Source organism: Xyrauchen texanus, chromosome 5 (genome assembly GCF_025860055.1).
Source record: "Xyrauchen texanus isolate HMW12.3.18 chromosome 5, RBS_HiC_50CHRs, whole genome shotgun sequence".
NCBI classification, from domain to species: domain Eukaryota; kingdom Metazoa; phylum Chordata; class Actinopteri; order Cypriniformes; family Catostomidae; genus Xyrauchen; species Xyrauchen texanus.
Genome location: NC_068280.1, coordinates 35567937 through 35583721, shown reverse-complemented (window position 1 = coordinate 35583721; position 15785 = coordinate 35567937). Strand labels below are relative to the sequence as shown.

The following is a 15785-nucleotide window of genomic DNA, read 5'->3' as shown; positions in this document are numbered from 1 at the left end:
CTCTATGAAAACAGGCTACAGTAAAACATTTAGACAGTCATTGATATGACAAGCATACAAAAATTTTGTTCTCATGACTAAGAAACTAGCCAAAAACACAAAAGCAAGATTTTCTTGACAGGCAGTAAAATAAAAACCCCTAACAATCAATAACAAAAGAGGAAGAAGGAAGTGAGAAAACTAAAAGTGATTACGTTGAATACACACTCAATCAAATACAAACCTACAATTTAATAACCCTTTGTAAGCTATGCACCTGTTACACACAGTCCTCTGGCTCACACATACATAGAACACTGGAATAAGTTGCAAATGTTGATGACATCTTGAGGTTTCTTATCTTTTGTTTAAACTCTTCACTCCTGCAGTTAATCTACTTACTGCAAAACAATGTGACATGGCTGATCAAACACTACCCACTGATACAGACCCACAAATACACACACAGCTGATGATCTGTTCAAAATACTTTAAGTAGGAACGCTGATAGCTAAGTATTGATGTCTCATCACTTTCTCTTTTGTGAAATCAACACATACCTCTGCCACTGATTGAGAAAATATGGCAGCTGATAACAGTAACATGCACAGGTCTGGGCCCACCCCAGCAGCAAACATAGGAGGCTGTAGGAGTCGAGTCCAGAGACCAACAACCAACGAAGTGCACAGTAAAGCACAATTGCATTTTAGGCAATTTTACGCTCACTTGCATAAACAACCAATGCAGCTAGCCAGATTACAGCAAAGTCTATAGTCATTTTAAACATATTTTTGTTCTTTTGTGGAATTTACACTTCAATATACTTACCATATGGAAAACAAATGGATTTCTTTTCTCTTTAAAGTTCCACGGAAGGTCACCGAAGGTCATTACAATACTATCATTCAAAAAAGACAGTAATTCAAAAACAAAAAAGAAGATCCAAACAGCCGAAAAGTATATTTTGTGCTAAAACAAGAGTCTGAACTAACAGACTGCTCACAAACAGAAATTAACACACACTCTCTTGTGGAGGGCGAAAACACAGACTTTACCTGCCTCTTCAGGTGAATGAATGTGTGTCCAAGTGGCACTGTAGCTGTATACGTGTACTGTGATGCTGTTTCACCACACACATTCAGTCACTCTCTCTCTCTAAGGCCTTCTCTCTGTCTGGCGTCAGTGGTTACCCTCTTTCTTTGTAGGGAAGAGGAGCAGAGTGTGTGACTGGAGGTGCAGTAGGTAGAAGAGTGTTTACTCAGTGCCTGTAAGGGGTGGGGCAGAGAAAAGGTGCCCCCTCCTACACCTCTCTCTCTCTCTCTCTCTCTCTCTCTCTCTTGCTCTGTCAGTCTTTATATTTCTTTCTCCTTTTCCCTGTCACACCCAAGAACCCTTCTTTCCTGCTTTTCTGGGCGCAAACGAGAGCAAGAGCGAGAGAGAGAGAGAGAAAGAGAGAGAGAGAGAGAGAGAGATGTCTGTGCGGGTGCGTGACTGTGTGTAATGGACTGTGAATGAGATTGTTCATTGACTGAAGAAAAGTTCATTACAGAATGCAACTGACTGAAATAAATAGTAAACTTGTATGTCCTGATATAGATCAGTTTCCTGAGTTCCTGCATTCTTAAACATTTAAAGATGTAAATAGAAGTTAAAGGGTTAGTTCACCCAAAAATGAAAATTATCCCATAATTTACTCACCCTCAAACTATCCTAGGTGTATGTGACTTTCTTTTTTCACCCAAACACAATCAGAGTTATTTAAAAAAAAATATCCTGGCTCTTCCAAGCTTTATAAATGAGTATATGGTACCTTAGATTTTGAAGCCCAAAAAAGCGCATCCATGCATCAAAAAAGTAATCCACACGGCTCCTGGGGGTTAATAAAGGGCTTCTGAAGCAAAGCTATGTGTTTTTGTGAGAAAAATATCAATATTTATTAGTTTATAAACTATAATTACTGGCTTCCGGTAACAGCCGTCAGCAATTCACAAGAGAGTCGAGTTCCGGTGTATGACAGAAGTGATGAACTTGGAAGTGCAGTGAATGGAGCAAAACAAATCACCGGTCACGAATTAGAAGACAACAACAAGGATTTTTAAAGAAAAATGTTGGAGGATTTCGATATAAGAGAAGAGGAGATTGAGTTTTTTGCTCAGCCCTATTTGTTGCAACCGGAGTACACCAACCAGGAACTCCGGGAGATGAAGGAGGCTGCAGCAGCACAAACAAAAGAATCTGGTAGATGGAGAGTACGGGAGACGTGGTGGTGCTCATGCAGGAAATGGGAGGTAATGCCAACAGAGGCTAAGAGTGTTTGCTGCCATGAATGGATGATTGGAATAACTGGATAGATGCACAAACGCACCATTTTAAGACTAATACAAATCTACTGTATAGATAAAACAACTAACTTCTTTTCGCCGTTTTCCTTTGCTGTAAACAATGCGTGCTTCTGCATTTGTCACTTCTCACTGGAGCTTACGTTACGCCTACGTCATATGCCGGAACTCGACTCTCTTGTGAACGCGTGGACGGCTATTACCGGAAGCCTGTGATTATAGTTTATAAAGTTATAAATATTGATATTTTTCTTACAAAAACGCATCGCTTCTCTTCAGAAGGCCTTTATTAACCCCCTGGAGCCATGTGGATTACTTTTTTTGATGGATGAATGAGCTTTTTACCTTTTCTAAGGTACCATACACTCCCATTATAAAGCTTAGAAGAGCCAGTATATTTTTTAATACAACTCCGATTGTGTTTGGGTGAAAGAAGAAAGTCATATACACCTAGGATGGCTTGAGGGTGAGTAAAATATAGGATAATTGTAATTTTTGGGTGAACTAACCCTTTAAGCCTCCATCACTAACACACAATCCTGGAAACGTCTGTAAAATCTCATTCCAGTTCCTAAGAAACAGGTACTCACATGTCATAGTGTGTTTTACGTTATTTAGTTACATAGATAAGGTGTAAATCATTGATTTCACAAGGGTGTGTGTTTGTGCTTGTGCTTCAGTGCATGTGCATGTTACACACACAAAAAAAATCTATTTAGAACGAGTAGTTTTAAAAATTGATAACACAAGGAAAACAATCGTCCGACGCAAAAGATGCCACAAGACAATGGGTACAATAGAAACATGCAATTATCATTCCACACAAGTGTACACAACACCACAACATTTTTCTCCACCTCCCATTCACACAAATAAACACGCAAGCCTGAAACACAAAATCACACACACTCACATACAGTAAGTGGGTAGTTAACATGGTTTGTCAAATAGTGACAGTAGTATCCTGAAGTGTGACATGCTGTAAAAATATCTATATCTAAAAATAGCTATAAATAGCTATTTATAGCAACACGTTTCTATTTTTGTTAGAAACAATACTCCATGACACCTACAAAGTCATAAACACATATTTGCTGAAAAACATTACAGTGCAGAAAATTACTAATTAGTTTATAATTTTTAGTCCGACTTGTGCTCTTAACATTATCATGTCATCGTTTCATTTTCAACAAATCCAGATCTACAGCTAGGCGAGATATCATTTCCTTGAATACATATTTAAAAGTGTACTTCGAGGGCAGCTGTGACTCAGGTGGTAAAGCAGGTTGGCCACTAATCACTGGGTTGGCGGTTCGATTCCCGGCCCACATGACTCCACATGCTGAAGTGTCTCTGGGCAAGACACTGAACCCCCAAGTTGCTCCCATTGGCAGGCTAGCACCTTGCATGGCATCTCTGCTGTCATTGGTGTGTGAATGTGTGTGTGAATGGGTGAATGAGTCAGAGTGTGAAGTGCTTTGACTACCACTAAGGTTAAAAAATAACTATATAAGTGCAGACTGTGTAATGTGTACTTTTTTCCACATTAAAAAGTTTACCTCTAAAGAAATAAATAGTACTTTTTGAAAATGAGATTGAACATGAGATGAAATCTCCAGTCAAATTATAATTTTATTTTAGTAACCCCCCTTATTCTCATACACTTTCATTCACTTAATAAATTAATCATGGCTGACTGTGAAAAGTGCATTTCTAAAATGACATTGGTAACCAAAAACAATTGCTTTTGCATGATGTTGCATACATGCCGCTAGCTTTCAGTATACAGTCATTCCAAGAAAATTGCCATATCGGCCACCACAGCATAAACAAAAGGGATGGCTGAGGGGTCCAGTGCCATCACCCAGTGTAGCAGACAGAAGCACAACAACAAGCTGAGGGCCAGTCAATGGTGTGTCCAGGGCCGGCGAGCTCGTCTCTCTCTCCTCTTTCTCCCCTCTCTGCTTTCTCTCCCCCTTTTGATATCCCCCTCCCTTTCTCCTATTTTTTCATCCTATCCCCCCTCCCAGGCATGCACAGGTCAGATCCGGAGACCAGTGTGACCCGTCAATGGGGGGATTAGGTCACAGGCCGGAGAAATCCCCAACCTGATTTCAGCAATGGGAGTATGTGGTGAGCAGGGCAGAGCCAAGCCGCATCTGGGCAGATAAGTTGCGAATGACTTCCACCTGCGTGCCACACCGACCTCGCATTCCAGCGAGGGTAGGCGGTAGTATTTAAGGAGAAGAGACAGCATCAGACCGGAGAGAGATGCACGAAGCTTGTCCGTGTTCTTGTGTGTGTTTTATGATTTGACGTAGCTGGCTGAAAAGCAGTACGAGTTTTTGTTTCTTTTCACACTGAAAAGTGTCATTAAATTTATATGTGTTTGTCAAGCCTGTCCCAGCTTCCTCCTTACCGTCTTAATTGTTACAGTGTGATTAATTGTATGAAAAATAATGTGTTACAAAAAAGCAATTCATCCTATATGTAAATGTTTTAATAAAACTTGTGGTTTTGTGTGTTCCACTGTCAGCAGGGGGCAGTCAGTGAAGCCTCATCTTGGAGCTGTACCATAGACATAGAAAAAAGTGTGGGCTGTACTGAACAGGCAATGAGCTTTGTCAAACAAATGACAGCAGGCAGGCAGCATGAAATAAAAAAGGAGCCATTCACAGATAACAAAAAACAACATTTTGCATTTAAAGACACCTTGTCTGAGCACGATAGCGTGCAGGGATCTTGCAGGTATCTTTTCAAGTTTCAAACTACTTTTAACTTGACACTGAACTTAAAAAATGTGACGGTATGCTGAAAATGCTACGCAATGACACAATATGCTCCATGAGTGTCCATCTAAGTTTAAGTCCCTTTTTACTCAGATGTAAAAGTGAAAGTAAAAAAAAAAAGGACTTTCTGTTTCTCACCCACATCTATCATGTAGTTTCTGAAGGTATACATTTAACCAGTCATAATGATTACTTTTATGTTTCCTTTATGTGATTTTTGGAGCTAAAAATGTTTGATCGCCATTCAATTGCATTGTATGGACAGAGCTGAAATATTTTTCTAAAAATCTTAATTTGTGTTCTAGTGAAGAAAGAAAGTAATACACATATGGGATGGCATGAGGGTGAGTAAATGATGAAAGAATCTTTAAATATTACTTCTCTCACACCTTCCTTATTGTTGAGCCCTGTTGTTACTTTTAAAAATATAAATGTTACTCTAACTGACTATTAAATTGAACTACTAAAAACTAAGTTTGAACCTACATTCTTGGAAAAGGTCATGGACATGTCATTTGTCAACTACCCAAGTACATTTCTGCAGAGTCACTGGGATATTTTGTAGTGGTGGTCACTTTTTGTTGCACATTCAGCTATAACTACTGAACAGCATGGGGTGGGATGGGGGAGGGGGGTGAGAGAAGTGCGACGGGGTACATGCATAAACAGGAAATGATGCCATGCTTAACGGGGCAAAACCATTTCTGTTCTGAGTGGTTGGCTGATCACAGGAATCCTTAGTAGCCACACAGAATAAATAACATACACACACACACACACACACACACACAGGGTTGGCAAACCAGTTGGATGGATCTCTAAACAATTGTCAACAGTAGATCTGAGCTCTGTCAGCATGTACACACAAGAAACATATTAATATGTGTTTAGACACTCAAGAAGTTTCTCCAGGGTACCTTCTAAGAACACACTAGTGACCCTCCTCTCTCAAAAATCAACCAAGATGCAAAAAAGCACCATGAGTTATTATCTTCTAATCATTGACAACGTCATAATCCCTGAGCGCATGATGCATTATGGGTAGGTCATAAAGAAGGGTGAGGCTGTGTAAAGAGTCAACATGCCTTGAGAGGGTGCAAAGTCTGCCTTTACTGCCTTATCAGCACCCATTATATACATCTTGCAACTATGTACTGTATATTAAAAAAAACCTTCTCCTTCAGTGATTTCAGGCCGGTTTTCTTCTGCTCTTGTTGGATATACAAGAATGACACTTATTATCTATGAAGCCTCAGGGAACAGGGGATAGAAGACGTGTGTGTATGAGGGAGTAAGAGGGGATAAAGATGTAAGTGCATTTTAGTTTTGCACACATTGCATTACACATTGATGGTAGAGGTAACTGGAAAATCAGGTTTAACTCAAACTTTAACACTGTACAAATACATGAATAGACTATTGTATGTACACACAAACACAGACACGCACACAGACATGCGCACACCACTCTGACTGTCACAGCGCTAGCTTCAACTTTATGCTTATGGGCCATCTGACCTACAGTATCTACTCTGAGTCAAGGTCATCTGATGATGGCTGATTATGCCTTGGTGGCTCAACTGCTCCGGTGCTTTAAATATCTCCAGACATGGAAGAGCCCTCTAGTGTACACATCAGAACTTCATGATTGCCCTGAATGTTCTTCTTATTTATGCTCAACACTGCTCATTAAAGGTGCACTCAGAATGAAAAAAAAAAACGTTTTACACAGAAAGAATTTAATATTATTTTAAAAATAATGAACACTCGTATGAGATGAAGACTCCAGTATTATTAGAGCTGTTTAATTCTTAATGGAGCTGGGTGCACCCTCATGGGTGTCATTAAGTGGAGATCACATGACCAGCCTCACTACTCACTTTATCTCGGTCATCAACCTATTTTTGGATCATTTTGATTGAGCAAGAAATGTATAAATACGCCTGCTTATAGGGTATTTCTAGCCAAAGACATTTGCTTCTGCGTGATGCTACATCCACACCAATAAGTGTCAGCATCATGTAAAAAATCTCTCTCGTTATCAGCCAAAACCAAGTGCACCTTGAACGTACAGTGAAACCTAGCGACATGGATGCAGTATCATTCAAAATCAGTTGTTGTCAGTTACAGATGCCATTGTAGAAATTCACTATTGACAGTCCGCCATGATTATTTAATGCAAGAGAGAAAGTGGCCAGTAAAAGGACGCCTAATGAGATTAAGCAAGTAGTATTCGACTGGTCAGGTGATTTTAACATGGCAGCCCCTATGAGGGGATGCTCTTCATGTAGATTAAAATAGGTTTTATAAGGTTATTGATATGGCTAGAGTCCTAATCTCATGTGAGAGTTTATGATTTTATACATATGTTTTTAAAACGCCAATTAATTTCTTTTGGAGTAAAACTTTTTAATGAGGAAAAAATTACTGAGTGCACCTGTAATAATCAGGCATGACCTGACAAATGTCTATGCCCAAATTAAAAGCAAAAAAAAAAATCATTTTGGAACCACATAATCACAGCCAATTAGAAAATATTTGATGTTTATTCTGCGTTCACATACACTCACCTAAAGGATTATTAGGAACACCATACTAATACTGTGTTTGACCCCCTTTCGCCTTCAGAACTGCCTTAATTCCACGTGGCATTGATTCAACAAGGTGCTGAAAGCATTCTTTAGAAATGTTGGCCCATATTGATAGGATAGCATCTTGCAGTTGATGGAGATTTGTGGGATGCACATCCAGGGCACGAAGCTCCCGTTCCACCACATCCCAAAGATGCTCTATTGGGTTGAGATCTGGTGACTGTGGGGGCCATTTTAGTACAGTGAACTCATTGTCTTGTTCAAGAAACCAATTTGAAATGATTCGAACCTTGTGACATGGTGCATTATCCTGCTGGAAGTAGCCATCAAAGGATGGGTATATGGTGGCCATAAAGGGATGGACACGGTCAGAAACAATGCTCAGGTAGGCCGTGGCATTTAAACGATGCCCAATTTTCACTAAGGGGCCTAAAGTGTGCCAAGAAAACATCCCCCACACCATTACACCACCACCACCAGCCTGCACAGTGGTAACAAGGCATGATGGATCCATGTTCTCATTCTGTTTACGCCAAATTCTGACTCTACCATCTGAATGTCTCAACAGAAATCGAGAGCTCTTGCAAATTGTAGCCTCTTTTTCCTATTTGTAGTGGAGATGAGTGGTACCCGGTGGGGTCTTCTGCTGTTGTAGCCCATCCGCCTCAAGGTTGTGCGTGTTGTGTCTTCACAAATGCTTTGCTGCATACCTCGGTTGTAACGAGTGGTTATTTCAGGCAAAGTTGCTCTTCTATCAGCTTGAATCAGTCGGCCCATTCTCCTCTGACCTCTAGCATCAACAAGGCATTTTCGCCCACAGGACTGCCACATACTGGATGTTTTTCCCTTTTCACACCATTCTTTGTAAACCCTAGAAATGGTTGTGAATGAAAATCCCAGTAACTGAGCAGATTGTGAAATACTCAGACCGGCCCGTCTGGCACCAACAACCATGCCACGCTCAAAATTGCTTAAATCACCTTTCTTTCCCATTCTGACATTCAGTTTGGAGTTCAGGAGATTGTCTTGACCAGGACCACACCCCTAAATGCATTGAAGCAACTGCCATGTGATTGGTTGATTAGATAATTGCATTAATGAGAAATTGAACAGGTGTTCCTAATAATCCTTTAGGTGAGTGTATATACTGTATTTTTGCTGTGGTCTGACATTCGCCGCTATAGAACTTTTCCCTGCTATTGTTTACTTCTGCATTCCAAACCCGGATATGTGTAGTGGGTCAATGAAAACCAATGGACAAAAACTGTTGGCTTAAGACAAACACTTAGATTTATAAGGAAAATAGCTCTTACTGCAAGTCACTTTTTCATGTTGCATCTGGTTAGGACGCAATATACACTGACAGCAATTTAAAGGATTAGTTCACCCAAAAATTTAAATTCACCCTAATGTTGCCCCAAACCAATATATAACTTTCTTCTTCAGTGGAACACAAAAAGTGAATTTATAAAAAGTGAGAGTTTTTTCACTATAATGTAAGTGAATACTGACTCTGTTTTGTCATATTTGAAAAAGGACAAAAATATGAAACCACAGTAAAAGTAATCGACATGACTCATACAATATATTCCATGTCTTTGAAGCCATACTATCACTTTGTGCGATGAACTTGGTGGAATTTAAGTCATTATTAAATATCAAATCATTTTAATAAAGTGAACTGCTTAAATAAAATCTACATCGATAACATCAAACATCATTCATTCTCATCACATCTCATGAACAGACGTGCAACATGATGCTCATATCTGATTTAAACATTTTTACTTTACATTCGCTGTACTGTTGGCTTGTTTGTGTTAATTCTCAACTACTATATCACGTAGGCTTCACTGTCTCCACTCCCATTGTTAGTTTTCACATCATGTCACAGCTCATTTCCATAAAGTTGAACTCAACTTTGTTCCATCGCCAACAGTCTCTGTCGCTCATGTCTCCTCAAATTACTAACTCTCACTGAAAATGAATCACTTCCATCCGCTTTGTCACTGCAAACAGCAGTTTGTGTGAACTACCCTTAAGTCTTGCACATTGGTTAATAAACAGTCTTTTATTAGCGCTGGGGTGTACTTACATTATTTGAGTATCTGGGAACAGAAATGGAAACAGTTGCGTGTGAGTGTCTTCAGTATCAAAGCAAAAGGGTCTAAATGTATTAAACAGTTACTTAAAAAAAAAAAAAGGAAACTTGATAGGGACCATTGTGTTCTGTCTGATACTCTCACTGTACAAACAGACACGTACACACACTGAAGCAGGAAGGATTTATATATAAAATGAGACCAGCACTGTAGTGATGTAATTGGTGTGTAAATACTATTGCCAGTGCTCCTTTGTTCTGTTTGTTAGGTTCAGTGGACGAGGCCTATTATTACTCACTTCAACAGAGAACAGAAGAAAAGGGAAAGAGATAATTGTGTAATGAAACGGCATAATAGCATTAGTGAAAGAGAATGAGAAATTGAGCAACTTGATTTGGAAATGCAGAACCTGTGCCACTACAAAGTTGTGTGTGTGTGTGTGTGTGTGTGTGTGTGTGTGTGTGTGTGTGTGTGTGTGTGTGTGTGTGTGTGTGTGTGTGTGTGTCACACTGTGGGATATCCCAAATGAAGTCTTTGGTCTAAAAGAGCTCCACCCCTCAGAAGTCACTATTAATCAAACTACCTGGAGGAGAACCATTCACACACACACACACACAGCTCTTGTAACCTCTCTATAGAGACAGTCAGTGGAAGAATGCATTCATTGTGGAGTGCAGATATTTGGTGTGTGTTAGGGATAAAGATGGGAAGAAAAGCAGAAGGGAGAGCGAGGAGATCCTGTTTCACACACACACACACACACACACACACACACACACACACACACACACACACACACACACACACACACTGTTGTCCAGATGTCTGTCAGGGTTAAAATCATGCTGAGGAGGTCACATGATCAGTCATATGACTTTAAGGACCAAGAACGAGAGGTGACTCTTATAGCAGCCTATGTCTACAAGACGTAAAGAAAATCTGACAGAAGTGCTCAAGGTGGATGAATAACCAGTTTGTGTGTGTGTGTGTGTGTGTGTGTGTGTGTGTGTGTGTGTGTGTGTGTGTGTGTGTGTGTGTGTGTGTGTGTGTGTGTGTGTGTGTGTGTGTGTGTGTGTGTGTGTGTGTGTGTGTGTGTGTGTGTGTGTGTGAGCGTGTATTTATCACTTTGTGGGGACCAAATGTCCCCATAAGGATAGTAAAACCCGAAATTTTTGACCTTGTGGGGACATTTTGTCGGTCCCCATGAGGAAAACAGCTTATAAATCATACTAAATTATGTTTTTTGAAAATGTAAAAATGCAGAAAGTTTTCTGTGAGGGTTAGGTTTAGGGGTAGGGTTAGGTTTAGGGGATAGAATATAAAGTTTGTACAGTATAAAAACCATTATGTCTATGGAAAGTCCCCATAAAACATGGAAACACTACAAGTGTGTGTGTGTGTGTGTGTGTGTGTGTGTGTGTGTGTGTGTGTGTGTGTGTGTGTGTGTGTGTGTGCACGTGATGTGTGTACTTACTTAACTATAGTTTGGTGATCAAATTCGCCCCCAAAAGTTATGTAAATCTGACAAAACCTGAACATTTGAGGACGTTCTCAATTGGTGATTGATTCATAAAGGAACCCAATTATAATTATTATTATTTTTTAATTCAGGAAATGCAGAAAGTCTTATTTGATGGTTAAAGGAATATTCATGGATCAATACAAATTAAGCTCAATCGATAGCATTTGTGGCATAATTTTGATTACAACAAAGATAATTTTGTCTCATCTATCGTTTTCTAAAAAACATTAAGGGTTGTAGTAAGGCACTTATAATGGAAGTGAATGGGCCAATCTGTAAATGTTAAATTACGCAATGTTTCAAAATTATAGCTACCAGATGTAAACAATATACATGTTAAGGTTAGTCTATAGTAAATTTTATTAGCTTTACATAAAAATAGTCGAAGTCTAATAGAAGTATGTCCTCATTAGGATAGTTAAGTAAACGTGTGTGTGTGTGTGTGTGTGTGTGTGTGTGTGTGTGTGTGTGTGTGTGTAGGCAGGTTTGGGTGATTTATGAGGACATTGTTTTAGGTTACAAACTGGTAATTACAATGGTATTATGCTATAAATGGGGTTTATGGGGACATTTCTAATGTCCCCACAATACAAATCGCTTAAAAAACATACTAAACGATGTTTTGAGGGTTAGGTTTAGGGGTAGGGTTAAAGTTAGGGGTTAGAATCTATAGTTTGTGCAGTATAAAAATCATTATGTCTATGGAGAGTCCTCATAATTATAGCCGCACCAACAGTGTGTGTGTGTGTGTGTGTGTGTGTGTGTGTGTGTGTGTGTGTGTGTGTGTGTGTGTGTGTGTGTGTGTGTGTGTGTGTGTGTGTGTGTGTTTTTGTTTTGTTATATTATTTTACCACAGAGAATAAAAGAATGCTTAAGTGTGAAATTAAAAGTGTAGCATATACAAATACTAATGACACACACACATACCCACACACAACACGCACACCTGAATATGCTGCATTCTGAGAAACAGATAAGCATCTAAATGGAGACAACAAGAACTGGTTCAGCTCACAGCCACAGCCAATCAGATTTTAGATACACACACACACACATACACACACATACACACACACTCAAGTGCATGCACTACTGGGCCCCCAGAGGTCTGTCACCAAATAAACATCCTTACTCATTTCACAGGTGCAGTATTTGGAGTAACAACAGAGATGCCTTTAGTCACATGACCATCGGTACGCACACATCACATTTTACTTTGTCCTTCCCCTCAGAGTTAATTCCTTCTAACGGCATTTAACATTTTACTCAAAATATTTGTTTTATCCCCTGTGTAAAATAACCCATTCATAGACACTCTTTCTCTCACACAAACACACACACACACACACGTTTATCTAGTTATCTTAATGAAGACATTGCATAGAATTCTTTTTTTTTTTTTATTTGAAGCTTATTATAAATGCTACAGACTAACCCTTAGAGAAATTGTTGAGCATTTTAAGATACACTTATTTTATGTATTTATTTAGGAATAATCTTACTTTTGAGGATGTCCTCAGACTTCCCTATAGCACTGACGTGCGGTCTGGGTAGGCAAACTAGGCACTGCCTACCATGCCAAAATTCTAAAATAAAATGTTTATTAAATAATAAACTTGTATTTGTATTTTTATTCTTGTGATTTATATATGCAATATGTGTGTTATTCCAATTGTTTAGACGTTATGATGACAAATGCAGCAGTTACGCATAATCAACTAAAAACAAATGGTAGAATAAGCAGTGCTTTTACGGTCCATTCATTGCAGACGACAAGCGGAAAACCCATGTTGCGCATGCGCACTTCGATCCTGTATTCTTTAACATGTACGGCAAAAAGCACAAATCTGCTGTGCCTTTTGACGTAAATATGTAATGCCCGTAATCATCTCCGTTACGTATCAGACATGGACCAATTAAAATCGAGATATTCCTGGACATTTGCGTAGCTAACGTCATTACACCACAGCTAGTGTACATGCCTAATCCCCACCAAATTCAAAATCAAAATGACAGCACCGGCCGTAATCACGGAATTAAGAAATTTTTCCAAGCTCGATTTTAATTCCAAATATGAGTTAATTGCAAGAGGGAGGTCTACGCCAGCCTTAGATGGACTAGTACAGCAAAAGGGCCCAAAAATGATCCGATCATTTCAAACTGATTGGCATGTAAGAAAAGATTGGCTATGTGGCTGTGCTAACAATCAGCGGCTGTACTGCTATCCCTGCCTGCTTTTTTCAACCAGTCAGACTGTTTGGACTTCAGCGGGATATTGTGATTTGAACAACCTGCCCGCAGCTTTAACCAAGCATGAAAAGTCGTCAGCTCACATCCAGTGTCAAATTACACAGAAAACTTTTGGAAAATCTCGGATCGACCTTGCACTTGACGATCAAAGGAAGCTGAATATAACCTACCACAATGAAAAGGTAAAGGAAAACCGAGAGGTTTTGAAGGATCTGATAAATGCGTAACGTTCACTGTTTACGCGCTTGTGTGTGTGCGTGAGAGAGAGAGAGAGAGAGAGTACACGATATACATCCTGATTTGTACATTTCTTGATATGCCGCGCTTGTGCGTAACGTTCACTGTTATTACGTATTATTATCTTAAACAATAAATCAGGTGATCTGGCTTTCATAACTCAGTGCCTAGCCTCTTTAAGACATCACCGCACGTCACTGCCCTATAGGGAGGTTTAGTCAGATTTAGTGCACTTCTGAGAATAATTTTGTCAAAGTAAACCCACATACACATGCACTCAAGGACTTAAGTTTAAGCACTTCACAATTAGATCAGCATCAGTGGATCATTTCAATACATTTTGGCAGAAAATAAGATTTTACAGCTCTAGAAAAATCATTTGTTTATGAAATGCTGATTTATCTGTTTAATTGTGTGTGTGTCTCATCCATTCATGCATTTTAAACAAAAGTGTGAACCAACTTTATATTCTGTGTTTTTAACTACAATGTACTTATGCATTTGATACAATGTACTAATTATGTGTGTACGTGTTTTTGCATTGTACTTACATTTAAAGTACCTGCATTTAATTACATTTGTAGTTACACTGTTAACCTTGACCCCTAACCCTAAACCTAACCCTACTCCTAAACCTACACGTACCTCAACCTCAGTAGCAGCAAATGTGAATTTTGTGAGAATTTTGCAAAAATAAAAACATTGTATTGTATGTGTTTTAATGTTAATATATAGTAGTTAAAGACACCTAATATAAAGTGGGACAAAAAGTGCTGAACTGTACTTGAGGTGGTCCCCACAAGTGGACCTTTTTTGTACCTCTAGTTAGTTATAACTTGTTTACAACTCATTTATAAAGACTGTTTATACCTTGTGTGTATATATATATATATATATATATATATATATATATATACACACATACACTTCTCCACATTACAAAATCTAGAATCTCTAGAAACGCATGGAATCTTGCTTTCAATATGATAAGATCATTGTATTTTCCAAAGTAAACTCTTTTTTTATTATCTCCCTCATTTTTTCTGTTAGACTGAGCCATCTCTCTATCAGAAACCCGATTCTCTCACGTACACTTAATTATAGCACACCCCCTGAGTGCAGTTGCACAACACACATACACACACACACACACACAAACACACACATACACACACACACAAAATACCCGCAGAACAACTTTCAACACAGTTTTTGCAACACAAGACATTCTAACCATAAACTGTCTGAAGGAAAAGAGAGAAAGAAAAAAGAGTGGGAGAGTGAGATGAAGTAAGCAATGTTAATTGAACTATATGAAAATAAATAAGATCAGAGGGGAAAACGTGATCACTGGACCATCTATGAGAAGATGACAGAGAGAGAACAAGTTAGAATGAAAGAATCCGATGTACGAGCTTACCTGCACAGTTTAGTAGTTGTCAAACAGAATCTACAGTAAGTGTTGGATTAATTAAACCAATCAAAGGTACAGTAGTTTAGTCACATTCATCCCTGTTTCTCTAGTTTTCACCTCTGACGAGTCTTGGTCTTGACAGTCCAGAGTAATGGAAAAAATGTAAAGTAATTGTCTTTTGACTTCTGTCTCCAGACTGTTTCACTTCCCTGTCCCTGCTTGTTCGTCCTACTCCTGCTTCTCTCCTTCACTGGCAAGGAGGAGGAGGGAGAATGAGGGAGAATGAGGTGGAGAGAAAGGGAGAGAGAGAGAGAGAGAGAGAGAGAGAGAGAGAGAGAGAGAGAGAGAGAGAGTAATTAGCGCAAGTCTCAGTACCTGCCTCTCACTGACATAATCTTCACATTCCTCTGCTCTGAGGAGGAAAAAGAATGAATATGTGTAGGAATACTGGCCCCGCATGAGAGTGTATGGTCTAAAAAAATCTAGAAGTTTTTCAAAAAAACATCAAAAACTTTCCAATAAGTGGAAATCATGGAAACAGGTATGATTTTTTGACAATTTG

General features: G+C 39.0%; 1 protein-coding gene across 7 annotated transcripts in view; it reads right to left on the bottom strand.

Moving 5' to 3' along the window:
* LOC127643786 (RNA-binding protein 47-like) overlaps positions 1-15496 on the bottom strand; it is a 34404-nt gene extending 18908 nt beyond the window's left edge. For 3 of the 7 annotated variants that reach the window (XM_052126666.1, XM_052126673.1, XM_052126674.1), the window contains exon 1: positions 15230-15496. The gene's annotated coding sequence lies outside the window, so the exon portion shown is untranslated. The other 4 variants (XM_052126671.1, XM_052126667.1, XM_052126668.1 and 1 more) reach the window with 4 other exon arrangements.
* Positions 15497-15785: the final 289 nt, after the last annotated feature.